The sequence below is a fragment of the Aulonocara stuartgranti genome (assembly GCF_965226115.1).
Source record: "Aulonocara stuartgranti genome assembly, chromosome: 5".
NCBI classification, from domain to species: Eukaryota; Metazoa; Chordata; class Actinopteri; order Cichliformes; family Cichlidae; genus Aulonocara; species Aulonocara stuartgranti.
In genome coordinates this window covers 3,647,218-3,659,909 of record NC_138943.1, presented here as the reverse complement: position 1 = coordinate 3,659,909, position 12,692 = coordinate 3,647,218, and the positions used below count along the sequence as shown (strand labels likewise).

Genomic DNA, 12,692 nt, shown 5'->3' with positions numbered 1-12,692 from the left:
GCAAAGTGAACTGGAGTCAGAGTCCTTGTTTGTGTGCATAAACCTGTCCAAATAAAGGTGATTCTGAACTCAGGGGAAATATCTGAGCAGAACTCAACTTAACTGTGAGAAGCCATTTGAAAGGCACAGAAACATGATGTGATCACTCAAGAACATTTTTTTAATACATCAGCTTTACAAGCCAGTGTGGACAAACTTGGAAGTGAAAGGCTTCAGCCCTGACTTTGACTCAGGTAAGCCACTAAGAAAGTGATGGTGGTAGATATATTAGACCTTTCCTTTCTCTTTGGTTTCATTTTGGTTTCGTTTCAGTTTGGGCACCTGGATGTGTAACTGTTATTGTTTGACTTAAAATAAACCCTTTTACAATGTCAACTTGAAGTCAAACTTCAAAAGTAAAAAAAACACCCTAGCAGGTTTCCTGCCAATTCTGACCTGGCATCAAACAATCCAGTAAAATGAAAAGCAGCTCTATCACCACTTTGAATACTAAAGCTATTTTTTAAGCAAGAAACAGAAAATAAAGAAAAGAACTCACCAATTAGGTTAAGATCAACAAACTCAAATGTCTGAAGACACAAAAAGCAGACAGAGATCCTTCACTGTCAGTGGATAGAGTACGACTGAGAGTCTAAGCTGTCGGAGAGAAAGGAAACTTCTGTGCTAAACCACACAGCCACAGAAATTCTCACAGACAGACTCACAGACACAGTGAGGGAAAAGTTGGTACGGTTCATATAGCATTTGAAAAACCAGGTATTTCTCTCAGGAGTGGTGGAGGGCAAAACAGAGCTACAAGAAAACAAGTTACAATCTAATCGTTATGTGCAAATAAACAAATAAACTGTTTTGTTTTGTTTTTTACTTGATGTGTTAATGTGAAGCAGATACATCATAAACTGGTAATTTTAGCCCCAAGTGCGATAGGAGAAGGATTGTTGAGTGCGAGAGGAACTGACCTGAAAGATAGGATCATGGTAGTGATGGGTCCAGCAACACTGAGGCACCGGCGCATGTATCAAGCTCACAGAGCGAAGCCTGTATCGGTGCGTGTGTCGCTTTAAGAAAAAGTCACGTGATCGATACAGCTGCTGTATCGCTCATTGCCAACGCTCCAAACTGTGTTTAAAAGGTACCACATCTGCATCTGTCAACGGAATGAGTCGCCACCAAAAAACAAAAACAAAATTACTCTCGCAAAGAAACAGATAATACATATCTCTCCATAAAAATATGGAGCCCAAAAGAAAAAGAAAAGTTTCTGCTGTGTGGGATCATTTGACCTGCAGTGTAAAGTATTTATTTCATTTTATGCAGGTTAAATGTCGCATCTGTTCTGCGGAGCTTTCTTACACAAACAAAAGCACCTCCTCAATGTTTAGGCATTACAGAGCCAAACATGAAAATGAGGAGACAAACACACCGAGAATAACACAGGTAGGCCTATATAGACATTGAGCAGCATTATCATCATTTTTTTTTCATAAATATATGTTTTATTATTTTGAAATCAAGCATCTAGGAAGACTGTTTTTGACCAGGCAGTCCTGAATTTTTTTATTTATTTTTTTTATAAAAGACAATCCCTTAGTATTGTGGAGAGTGTTGGAGAGAAACATTCCAAGATCAGAGGATCCTTTAACGTACTGGGGAAATAGGAAGACATCTTATCCGAACCTTTTCCACCTGGGTTTACAGTTTTTGTGTACCCCAGCTCCATCTGAGCCCTATGAGCTGAGGAAATGGTGTCAAAAACGCAATGGACTGAATGCAAAAACATTGGATGAACTTGTTTTTCTGAATAGAAATTTATAATAAACTCTGAGTCAAATACATTTAAATGGGTAATGTTACATTCACAATACCTTCATTTTAATTTTCACTTAATGTCATTCACAATATATTTTAAAGATGTCTACAATATTTGCAATGTAAAAAATATAAAATGATTCCATGGAAAGTGCAATACCTTACAGTGTATACAAGTATGACTAGGTCATTGAATCAGTGCCTGTTGTGAGTCTCAAGTAAGTTGCCTGCAATGATACTTAAAGTCCAGCAGGTGACAGTATGGAGCAAAACAGCAACACTGTGTCGACTCAGTATCGATACAGTTTGGGGAATGTGCTGAAACGCTTCACGAGGCCTCATCTACCCATCACTAGATCATGGCCAAGCTTGAAACCTGGACCCCCCGTACCAAGACTACGTGAAGCCCCTCAGAAGGTCTGCTAGATACAGGCTACAGCCACCATTACCGAGACTAACAAGCCGATCTACAATATGGCAGCAGTGATCAGTGAGATGCTTGTCTACAAGTTGAACAGCCACAAGGGGCAGTACCCTCCATGGAGAAGGAGGCTAGAGGCTAAGAACAAGGTAGCACGGAGGGAGGTTAGCCAACTATCGGAGTTGCAGAAAGGTACGATGAAGAAGGTGCCTCTGAAGTACAGCAAGCTGTCCATACCTGAGGCCTTGAAAACTGCTAAGCAACGACTCGCAGCTTGAAGAGGTACACCAGAGAGATCGAAGGCAGGAGAATAAACCAGCTGTTCTCCACAGAAACAGCCAAGGTGTATACTCAGTAGCAGGGGAATATGAGAACAGCACCTCCAAGGCTGGAGACTGAGGAATACTGGAAAAGCATATGGGAGAAGGACGCAACCCATAACGGTAATGCTCAGTGGTTAGTGGATCTGGGGGCAGACCACAGCAACCACCCTGAACAGGGTCCAGTAACCATCACAGTGGCAGACATCCAAGAGAGGGTTTCCAGTATGGAGAGTTGGACAGCACCAGGCTCTGACATGGTTCACGCCTACTGGCTTAAGAAGCTGACTGCACTCCACGAGCGTCTGGCAGCACAAATAAACCAGCTGCTAGCTGACAAAAGACACCCAGATGGGACTCAATTAAAAACAATCTAATTAATTAGAGGCTTTGTAATTAATTAATTAATCTTGATTAATCACATTTAATGACACAAAGCACAAATGTTTTTTAACTCAAAAGGGTTTTATCAAATCAGTTTCGAATCAAATCCGTTTTATTTATATAGCACTTTTTAAAAAAACAGGTGTTGAACAAAGTGCCGTAGGCCTACAATAAAATAAAATTCTACAAAATTTTTAAAAGAAAGTAAAATCAAAGATGAGAGAAAAATTAGAATAAAATAATGACAGACTCATACAGAATTAAAAGCCAAGGAGTAAAAATGGATCTTTAGAAAGAGTTTTAAAAGTATCTGATGTTGAAGAGGTCCTGATATGTAAAGGCAGTTTATTCCACAGTTTCGGAGCAGTTGCAGCAAAAGCCCAATCTCCTCTGTGTTTTAATCTAGACCCAAGAACAACTAGCAGCTTTTGGTCCACAGACCTCAAAGATCTCCCCAGAGTATACCAATTTAAAAGATCAGAAAGACAAATAGGAGCTAGTCCATGCAATGATTTAAAAACAAGTGTCAAAATCTTAAAATCAATTCGAAAACTGTCAACCAGTGTAGCGAGGCAAGTATAGGAGATATGTGCTCTCATTTGCGTGTGCCAGTCAGAAGCCTTGCCGCAGCGTTTTGAGCCACCTGTAGTCGGCCAATAGATGACAAGGTAACACCAGAGTAGAGGCTGTTGCAGAAGTCGAAGCGAGAGTGCATCGCATTGGGGCTCCGAAGACAGGAAGCAGGAGACCACGTCCTATTGTGGCCAAATTCGGCCACTTCAAGCAGAAGGAGCAGGTGAAGAGTCGTGGCAGAGAGCTGAAAGGAACGGATTTCAGCGTGAACGACCAGTTCCCCAAAGAGATCCTGGAACGACGCAAGGTCCTGTTCCCAGTCTAATGTAGTTTTATCCAGAAAGGCTCCCGTCATCGCCGTGGACCGGCCCTACATAGACGGACAGATGTACTGCGACCCCGGCACCATTCCGTGGCTGTATTGACCGCACACTGCTACACTATTCTCTTTACTCACACTCTCTTGTATTAACATCTGTTTAACTTTGTAATATCAGTTTGCTAATTCAGTATACAGTCACTGTCACTCTCAGTCAATGCCTTAATTTGGATGTTTCCGTTTTTATTCCTTTTTTCCTCTCTCTCTTCCTCTTTTTCTTCTCTTTATTTACAAACAAATGATGTGTTTCCATTTTCCTCACCCGTCTAAGCGAGACACACAGCGTACATCATTCACCATACACACACAACTATGGTCGCACTAAGATTTGTCACATGGAATGTGCACGAAGCTGGCTCCAGACAAAAAAGGTTAAAAAAAAAAATTTAACCAACTTAAAAACCTGCAGGCAGACGTTGTTTTATTACAAGAGACTCACAGGCCTGTCACAGGTTTGAATGAACTTAAAAACCTGAGTTTCCTAATGTGTTTTCAGCCTGTATAATTCTAGACAAAGAGGAGTAGCAATTTTAATCCATAAAAATATTAATTTCACAACTGGGTCCAGAGGGCATCCTAGAACAGAGCTGGCCCTTCGGATCAGCATGTTCAGTCTCTTCCTGTCCCCGGCAGAGATGCTGCCACCCCAGCAGACCACACCATAAAAGATGGTTGAGGTCACCACAGAGTCATAGAAGGTCTTCAGGAGTGGGCCCTTCACTCCAAAAGACCTGAGTCTCTGCAGCAGCTACATTCCAGACCCCAGTCGGAAGGCCAACTGCTCCTCCTAGCCCCCCCGCTCCAGCAGGCCGCAGAGAACGGGGGTGTGTGAAGACTCCAAACCTCCCTCCGCCCGCTCATATGTAGTGTTGATGCATGTGTGTTCTAAGGTGCCTTTAAAACCCAGGAGGGCATGGAGCTACCTGCCAGAGAGCAGCAGGTAAGCGCATAGCCCCTCCTGATAGCCCTCAATGTCTACGTGTATTTAAAATTGAGAGGTGGGCAACGACAACACCCTGATGGTCTTTTGGATTCCGTGTAGCGTGCCCACCCCCAAGATCCTATATGTATGTGTTATGAGAGTGTGAGTAATGAGAATGTCTAAGTTGTGAGATAAAATTGAGGCACAGGCAGCCAGATGGGGACAGAGGGGGGGGGGGATGCCTCCCCTGCACCCTGGTGACACATCTTTACCCCAAGGCCCTGCATGTGTGGGTGATTGTGGTGGAGCGGGAAGAGGGAGGCAGCTGGAGATGGGGAGGGAAGGAAGGGAGGGGCCCCTCCCTGTGGCCAGCTCCCCTGCTGACCCCAGTAGGCACCCCCATACTCTGCAACCCTCCAGGGAAAGGGGGCCCAGTGCAGCAGCGCCGCTCAGCCCCACAGAGCCCGGGACAGCCCACCTGACCCCACCTCAGAGAAAACTGCACCCACCCCATCTTCCACTCATCTTCCAGACCTTTTTCTCACTATCTGTTTATGCAGGTATGACCAGAGGGTGAGAGGTGGTTGCCACAGTGATGGGTGAGGTGGCGTCTCCACATAATGAGATGCCCCAAAAACTGCAGAAGAGGAAATGTGAGCTGAAGTGCTGGATCTCAGCCAAATAAGGAAACCGTGGCTTTCATCCAATTTTTTAACAATCACCTCAGTGTCCTGTTTATCACACATAATAAAAAGCATTTACAGTCTGGGTATGGTGCTCTTTGTTCCTTTAGATCATCTACGGAGCAAAGAGATTTTTAATTCAAACCTTTGATAGCTTGAATAAAGGAAAGATAAAGTCATATTTAGAGTCTGTGTGGATCGTCTTCTTTCATAAAAGAACCAACACATGTCCTCTGTGTATATTTCTACAGTCATGTCTGTGTTTGGTCTTCCTCTGTGTCCATGATTGCTCTCTCCCCCTCAGTGTCTCTCACTCCCTCGTTCTCCAGGTCCTAATCATGTCCTTATGTTTTGTCTCCCTTTTCTGTTCACATGTTCCCCTCCTTGTGTTTCATTCCATGTCTCCGCTGTCTGTCATGTGCATTCTCCCCAGTCCATCATGCTTCTTGCCCTCTCTATCTCTTCTGTCTGTCTCATCCCTATGTCTGTTTCTTTCCTCCTGCCCTGTGTCAAGCCGAGCGTATAGTACTCATGGACATTACATTTTATTTATTCATCATATCTCTATTTATACTATAATGCAACCAACCTTCCTACCTCTGTAAACTGTATTTGTAATAACCATATTTATTATAGTAGCAACAGCACCCCCCACCCCCCACTCAATGTGGGATATCACTGATCACACGCTGCACCTCACAATGCACCTGCTCCTCAGATGGCATGCATGGGTCTGTATAAATATGTGTAAGTGTGTATGTGGAAATATGTGTGTGTATGTACGTACGCATGCGTATGCATGTATATATACTAGGGGTGCAACGATACACAAAATTCACGGTTCGGTTCGATATTTTTTCAATACAAAAAAATGTTCATGCCTTTTTAATTTGTCATTTATTAAAATTATAAATATATATTTTAACTCAAAAGTACAGTTTTTAAATTTAACCCTAACCCTTGTGCATGTTTTTTATTTTGACAGCGAATGCGCACCTGCGGACCACTTATGTGCAGCCCTGGTTATTTAGCTCGTCATATTGCAGCCACAGAAATTCTTTTGTCCATGAAACCATAAAGCTGCACTTTCTTTTTGCCTTATAGTCTGATTTGTCATAACTTCTCCGTTTTGTGGTAAGCTTTTCTTTGGCTGTCACTTCTTCACCCTGACCTGTCTTATTTGGCTCAGCAGAACTAAAATATATATCTGTCTGTGAAGGTTCTCAGTCATCCAGGTCATCGTAGTCAAATATAAATCCTGCTGCTTTTACACACGTACTCACATAAGCTCAGCGATTCTCTGCGCGATCAACCTCTCACATGTTTAAGCTGCGGGAGATTTCACTTGTCATGTTTGCATAGTAAGCTAACGATTAATAAGACAATGTCAGAGGAATTGGTGCACAAATTATCATCACTCACAGATCAGTGCTGTCGCTCTCTATACACAGTTCGCACGATTGCAAAGTGAAAGCAAAAAAACAAGCGCAAATTCAAACGCGATTTCAATATGTCACATATTGACAGTGGCTCACCGATGCCAATGACATAATTGCCCAGCTACATTTCCGAAAGAATGCAAAAGCATTGACATATATTTTTCCTACAATAGCCCGACAGGCAGGGCAGAGATAGATTTTGGTAGCCCGACTGAAAAAATCGCTAGCTCCAGGACGTCGGGCTAGCGATATTGCGAGCCCTGTATCTGATTGAGGAATCACTCATCTTTGGAAAAGAGAGTTTATTACAGAGAAATGTCTCTTTCCAAAATAAAAGCTATACTATCCGCTTCTTCTGGGCTATATTCTCAGCAGCATAAGGAGAATCATGTGCTAACAGCTGTCTAAATGACTCGGCTAAAGTTGGTAGCATGCTTGTTGTTTTTGTCTTTGCACTAGGATGATGTCGGAGTAAATGTGCAGTCATATTCGTTGTGTTCCCACTAGTGCTTTCAGGTTAATCTCGTTGAAATGACCTTAACGCCACAACACGGCAAATCTCCGTTAACGAGCTACCGCCGATCGCTCCGTGCATGGGGCTAGACGGCCAACACATTAACGAGCTAACTGTGCTAACACACTAGTTCCCACCCATGTAATTGAGCATTGCGTGGCACATCCAACATACTGTTTTACTTTAGTCCATGACTCGCTTACCTTCAGGGTCATACGTCACATGAAAACCAAAATAATTCCAAACGCCAGATCTGAATGAGGGTGGGGGAGGTGCCCTGCGCTCTTCCTTCTGACTATGCTGTCTGTGTTGAGCGCTCAGTGGATCTGCGCTCGACAGTGCAGCCTAGGCGGAGTAGTCGAACGCAGATTCACTGAGCGCTCAACACAGACAGCATCGTCAGAAGGAAAGTTGATAAAATAAATTACAAATGTTGTATTGTTCGATACATATGCGTACCGAACCGAAAGCACTGTATCGAACGGTTCAATATCGACACGAATATCGTTGCACCCCTAATATATACATATGTGTATGTATGTGTATGTATGTATGGGTGTATCTATATGTATGCAGGTGTATGACTAAGTTGTACATATCTTTCTTGTGTAAATGTAAATCTGTCTGTGTTATTATGTAAATACTTACTTAGGCTATTGTGTATTTCACACGGAGAGATGCCAAACTGACTTCCATTGTTCTTGTAACAGTGACAATAAAGAGCTATTCTATTCTATTCTAATTTCAAAGCATTTCTTGTTCAGTTCTCTGGGCTCACAGAGAGCATAAAAACATCTGTCACAGCCTGGAAGCAAAACATAGCTTATAAATGAACTAAATACCTTACAGGCTGGAAAAAATAAAGTCCCATCAACTTTGCTGTTGCTGCTGGCTTCCAGAATGTCGCCATCATCAACACTGTTGCTGACCTTCTGCGTGGCTACTGGTAGGACTCCAGCTTAGTTGCCGGCCTCCAACACAGATTTACCTGACACTTTCCTGCTGACTTGATGGGCTCAGTCATTTTTCTTTTCTTTTCTTTTTTTGTGGTCACATTGACTAAATGAAGTTTATTTCATACAGTCAAAGGAGCTTGCAAAGAAAAGAGTCTGGACTTCTTTAAGTTGCTTGAAGACGTTTCACCTCTCATCCGAGAAGCTTCTTCAGTTCTAAGGTCAAATGGTGGGGAGTCCCAGATATAAACCTAGTGGGAGTAACCCCCCACAGAGGGACAAAAGGACCCCCTGATGATCCTCTAATCGCCTGAGCCAAGGTGTGAAACTGGGTGTGGGTCCCAATCAACCAGAGTTTCGGGTGAGTTCATTGTGAAACCTGGCCCCACCTTATCATGCGAATTCCTGAGATCAGATGGCCCAGGATGTGAGTGGGCGTTAAGGCGTCTGGGAAGGGATCTCAAAACTGGATTATAGATGGCAGAGAGTTGGTGTCGTAAGCCCCGCCTCTGTTCAAAGATGGTCACTCACAGTGGACATAGATGGCTTCTTTCACTCCTCTTTCAAACCATCTGTCCTCTCTGTCCAAAATGTGAACATTGGCATCCTCGAAAGAGTGACCTTTGCCCTTAAGATGCAGATGGACTGCTGAGTCTTGTCCTGTGGACGTGGCTCTTCTATTTCATACAACTTTGTCATAAAACGTGTAAGAAAGCAGGATTATCAGTGTTAAGCTCATTTGCTAATCAACAAGTCAAGCTCGAGATCTTCTCATCAGGTCTGATTTTTTTGTTTTTTTTGCATCCAGGATGGTGAAGGTGATAATCTTGAAATTTCAAAAAAAGATTTCAGAAACTTGCGGTAGTTACATCGGCTTTCCTTGCTGTCTGTGTTCAGCACAATGGTTTCCTGTCAGTTTTTCATCAGACCAGAGATGTATTCACTATGCATCTGTGCAAAATCTCTCTAAAAACAAAGAAAAAAAAAGCTAGACTATAAACCTGACCAACTTCAACATCCTAACTTCTTTTACAGCCATCTTTAATTCCTTTCTTTAATTCAGCAACCCCCCATAAAGCTAGGACATCTTATTAATTATCACTGAAGAAAATAAGAACAACCCTAGGTTTCTCTTCAGCACTGTAGGCAGGCTGACAAAAAGTCAAAACACTGTTGAGCCAATCCTTTAACGTTAACTAGTAATGATAGATACTAGTAATAATGAAGGAAAAAAAATACTCATAATTGTGTCTCACAGACGTGACATTAAAGACAGCTATTTTCAGTACCATTGCAGTGGTTTTTATCATATCTATCTATTAGATTACAATTTGTTCATGCAAATGGAGAGTCTTCTTTACACTATAAATTTCTAATTATGGAGCGCCACAGGGTTCCAGTTCTACACCATTTTACATTATACATGCTTTCCTTAAGCAGTATCATTCAGAACACAAAGCATACATTTTCACTGCTATGCAGATTACACCCAACTTTATCAACCCATGAAGCCAGATAACACACACCAATAAGTTAAACTGCAGGAATGTTTTAAAGACATAAAGACCTGGATGACGTCTAACTTTCTGCTTCTTAATTAATAGACCTCTCTGCATTGAATCATACATCATTATTTCCACTGGCACGCTTCCACAGCATGTAAAGTAAGTAAGTAAGTAAGTAAGTAAAGTAAGTATGTCTTTTGCCCTGTCTTCCTCCTCTCACCCCAACTGGTCACAGGAGATGACCACCCCTCCCTGAGCCTGGTTGTGCTGGAGGTTTCTTCTATTAAAGGGAATTTTTCCTTCCAATTGTTTCCAAAGTGTTTGCTCACAGGGGGTCTTCTGATTGGTCAGTTTTGTTTGTATGTTGGGGGCGCCTTAGAAGTGCTTTGAGAAGACTGTTGTGATTTGACGCTAATTTAAATAAAATTTAAGTGAATTGAATTGAATCAGTGGTGTGTGGTGACTTTTACAGAAAGACAAGCAGAGAAGGTGGAGTCCTCGCGGATCTCCCTGCACTCTGCACGGACATCTTCACCTTTCTGCTCTCCTTCCTGCAGACCTGTCTAACATTATGTGAGTAGTAATCATCAAAGTAGTAACTATTAGCATATAGTAATAGGTGTTGGAGGAATGGTTTTTATAATTGTTTCTTTTTTTGTGAAAGCAGAAAAGCCACATTAAGAAAACATCTAAAATTCACAGAAAAAATTTATAATTGCACTTAATTGTATTTAAAGTAGGTTACAGTAACAGACATGCTGCTAAACTGTCACGGTGCTGGGTCTGTGACCCAGGGTTTTATGTTTGTTGGTTAATTTATGTTCTTTGATTATTGTTACTTTCATTCTCTTTATTGTGTTCCGCTTGTGTTATTCTTAGTTCCTTAGGTTTCTGTTACTTTGCCTTCCCCGTGTTCCTCGTGTAGTCACTTGTCTGTGCCCTCTGTCCCCCCAGTCAGTTGTCTCAGTGTCAAGTCGGCGTCTTTGTGAATGTCTCTTGTTTCCTCTTTTTCTTTGATAGTCTGTGTCCTGTGTTTTAAGTGTTGCCCCTTTGTCTTGTCATGTTTGATTAGTCCGAGCTGTGCTCTCCTCCTGTTTCCCATCCCCTCGTTATTCCCTGGTATATTTAAGCCCTGTGTTTTCCCCACACCGTACCTCCTCATGTATTGTAAATCTGGCTGTCTTTCTGGTTTCCAAGTGGTTTAGTTTAATTTTCATGTTCAGGGTCTTAGTTTGTTTCTATGAATGATTCTCCCAACAATAAAGCTACCATTTTAAGTTCACTCTTTGTGTTCGAGTCCTGTGTATAATCATGAATTATATTCTAAAATGGTTGCTTTTTAGTGGCTTTCTCGTGAGCACCATATATCTTTAAAAAGTAGCTTTTATTGAATTCAGAAAAACAAGTCTATAAATATAATAACAAAAAGAACGATGAAAGCTGAATTAAAAGGTTAGAGCACATGGTTTGAAGTGAATCTTCAGGAGAATAAATATATTAATGGAAAAAATCAAGGTGGTGCTTGTAATTAATTTCCATTCACTTCTGTTTATGTTGTACCAAATCACAACAATAATGTATTGTAATTTAAAACCCCCAAAACCTTTTAAAAAATAGAACCTAATCAATAAACAATCCTTTGGTGACAGTGGGAAGGAAAAACTCCCGGTTAACACGAAGAAACCTCCAGCAGAGCCTGGATGAGGAAGAGCTAATTATTGCTGTAGGCAGCTGAGAGATAAGAAGAAAGTGAAAAGAAAGGGGGGAAGCACAGGGGGATTGGATAATCTGTTTAGCTTACCTGTTTTATTAAAATGGACAAAGCAGGTTTTGACCCTTATTAAAGCTTTCCTCTAAATTTGTTTTTAGGTTTCTTCATTTGTCACTCTAACCCCTCTATGTCCCACATTGTGGTCAAATTTGCTGGCCTCTAACCCTCCACCTGCCACACAGATGTACCTAACACTTTCCTGCTGAGTGGATGGACTCAGTCACTTTTTTGTGATCACATTGAAAAAAACATGAAGTTTATTTGATAAAACTTTGTCATAAAATGTATAAGAAAGGAGGATTATCAGTGTTGAGCTCATTGGCATGACTTGTAATTGACAAGTTGAGCAAACTGTTGTTTCCTTTTTTTTTCTTTTTTTTTTTGCAACCAGTATGGTGACAGTGATCATGTTGAAATTTCAAAAGAAGATTTCAGAAAACTGTGGTAGTTACATCTGCTTTTTATGCCATCTGTTTTACCACAATGGTTCCATGTCAGTTTTTCATCAGGCCAGAGATGTATCCACAATGCATCTGTGCAAAAACCCTAAAAAAAATCCATTCTTAACATCCTTCACAAAAAAACCCCCAAAAACCCCATCCATTCTTAATGTCCTTCACACCCACCTTAAATCAATTTGATGTGGCTCCATGTATAGCAGTATGCATGAAAAAATTTGAACACAGAGAAAATTCACTAGCAAAAACTCTAAATGCCCATTCCCTTTTCCAGCAAAAGTCACTATTTCCACACCCCACTCAAAAAAATAATTCATTGGATGAACGTAATTTTATCTTGCCACTTATATTCCATCGAAACAAATCATGTTCTATTAATCCATCTTGAATGTGTTGTTTCAACACGATATGTTTGTAGGTTTAACATAATAGTAACATTAACATTCAATTAAGTTGACTTTTATTCAATCAACATGTTTGTACCAAGTTAGTCTAATTAAATTTATTTATTTTTTATTTTATATCACTTTGGCACATCAAAATTCAGTCTTGTTACATGAC

At 41.2% G+C, this 12,692-nt stretch overlaps 1 protein-coding gene across 2 annotated transcripts in view; it reads right to left on the bottom strand.

Moving 5' to 3' along the window:
* Window positions 1-12,692, bottom strand: part of LOC309706110 (intermediate filament protein ON3-like) — a 114,720-nt gene that overhangs the window by 66,192 nt on the left and 35,836 nt on the right. The gene's annotated exons all lie outside the window — the stretch shown is intronic.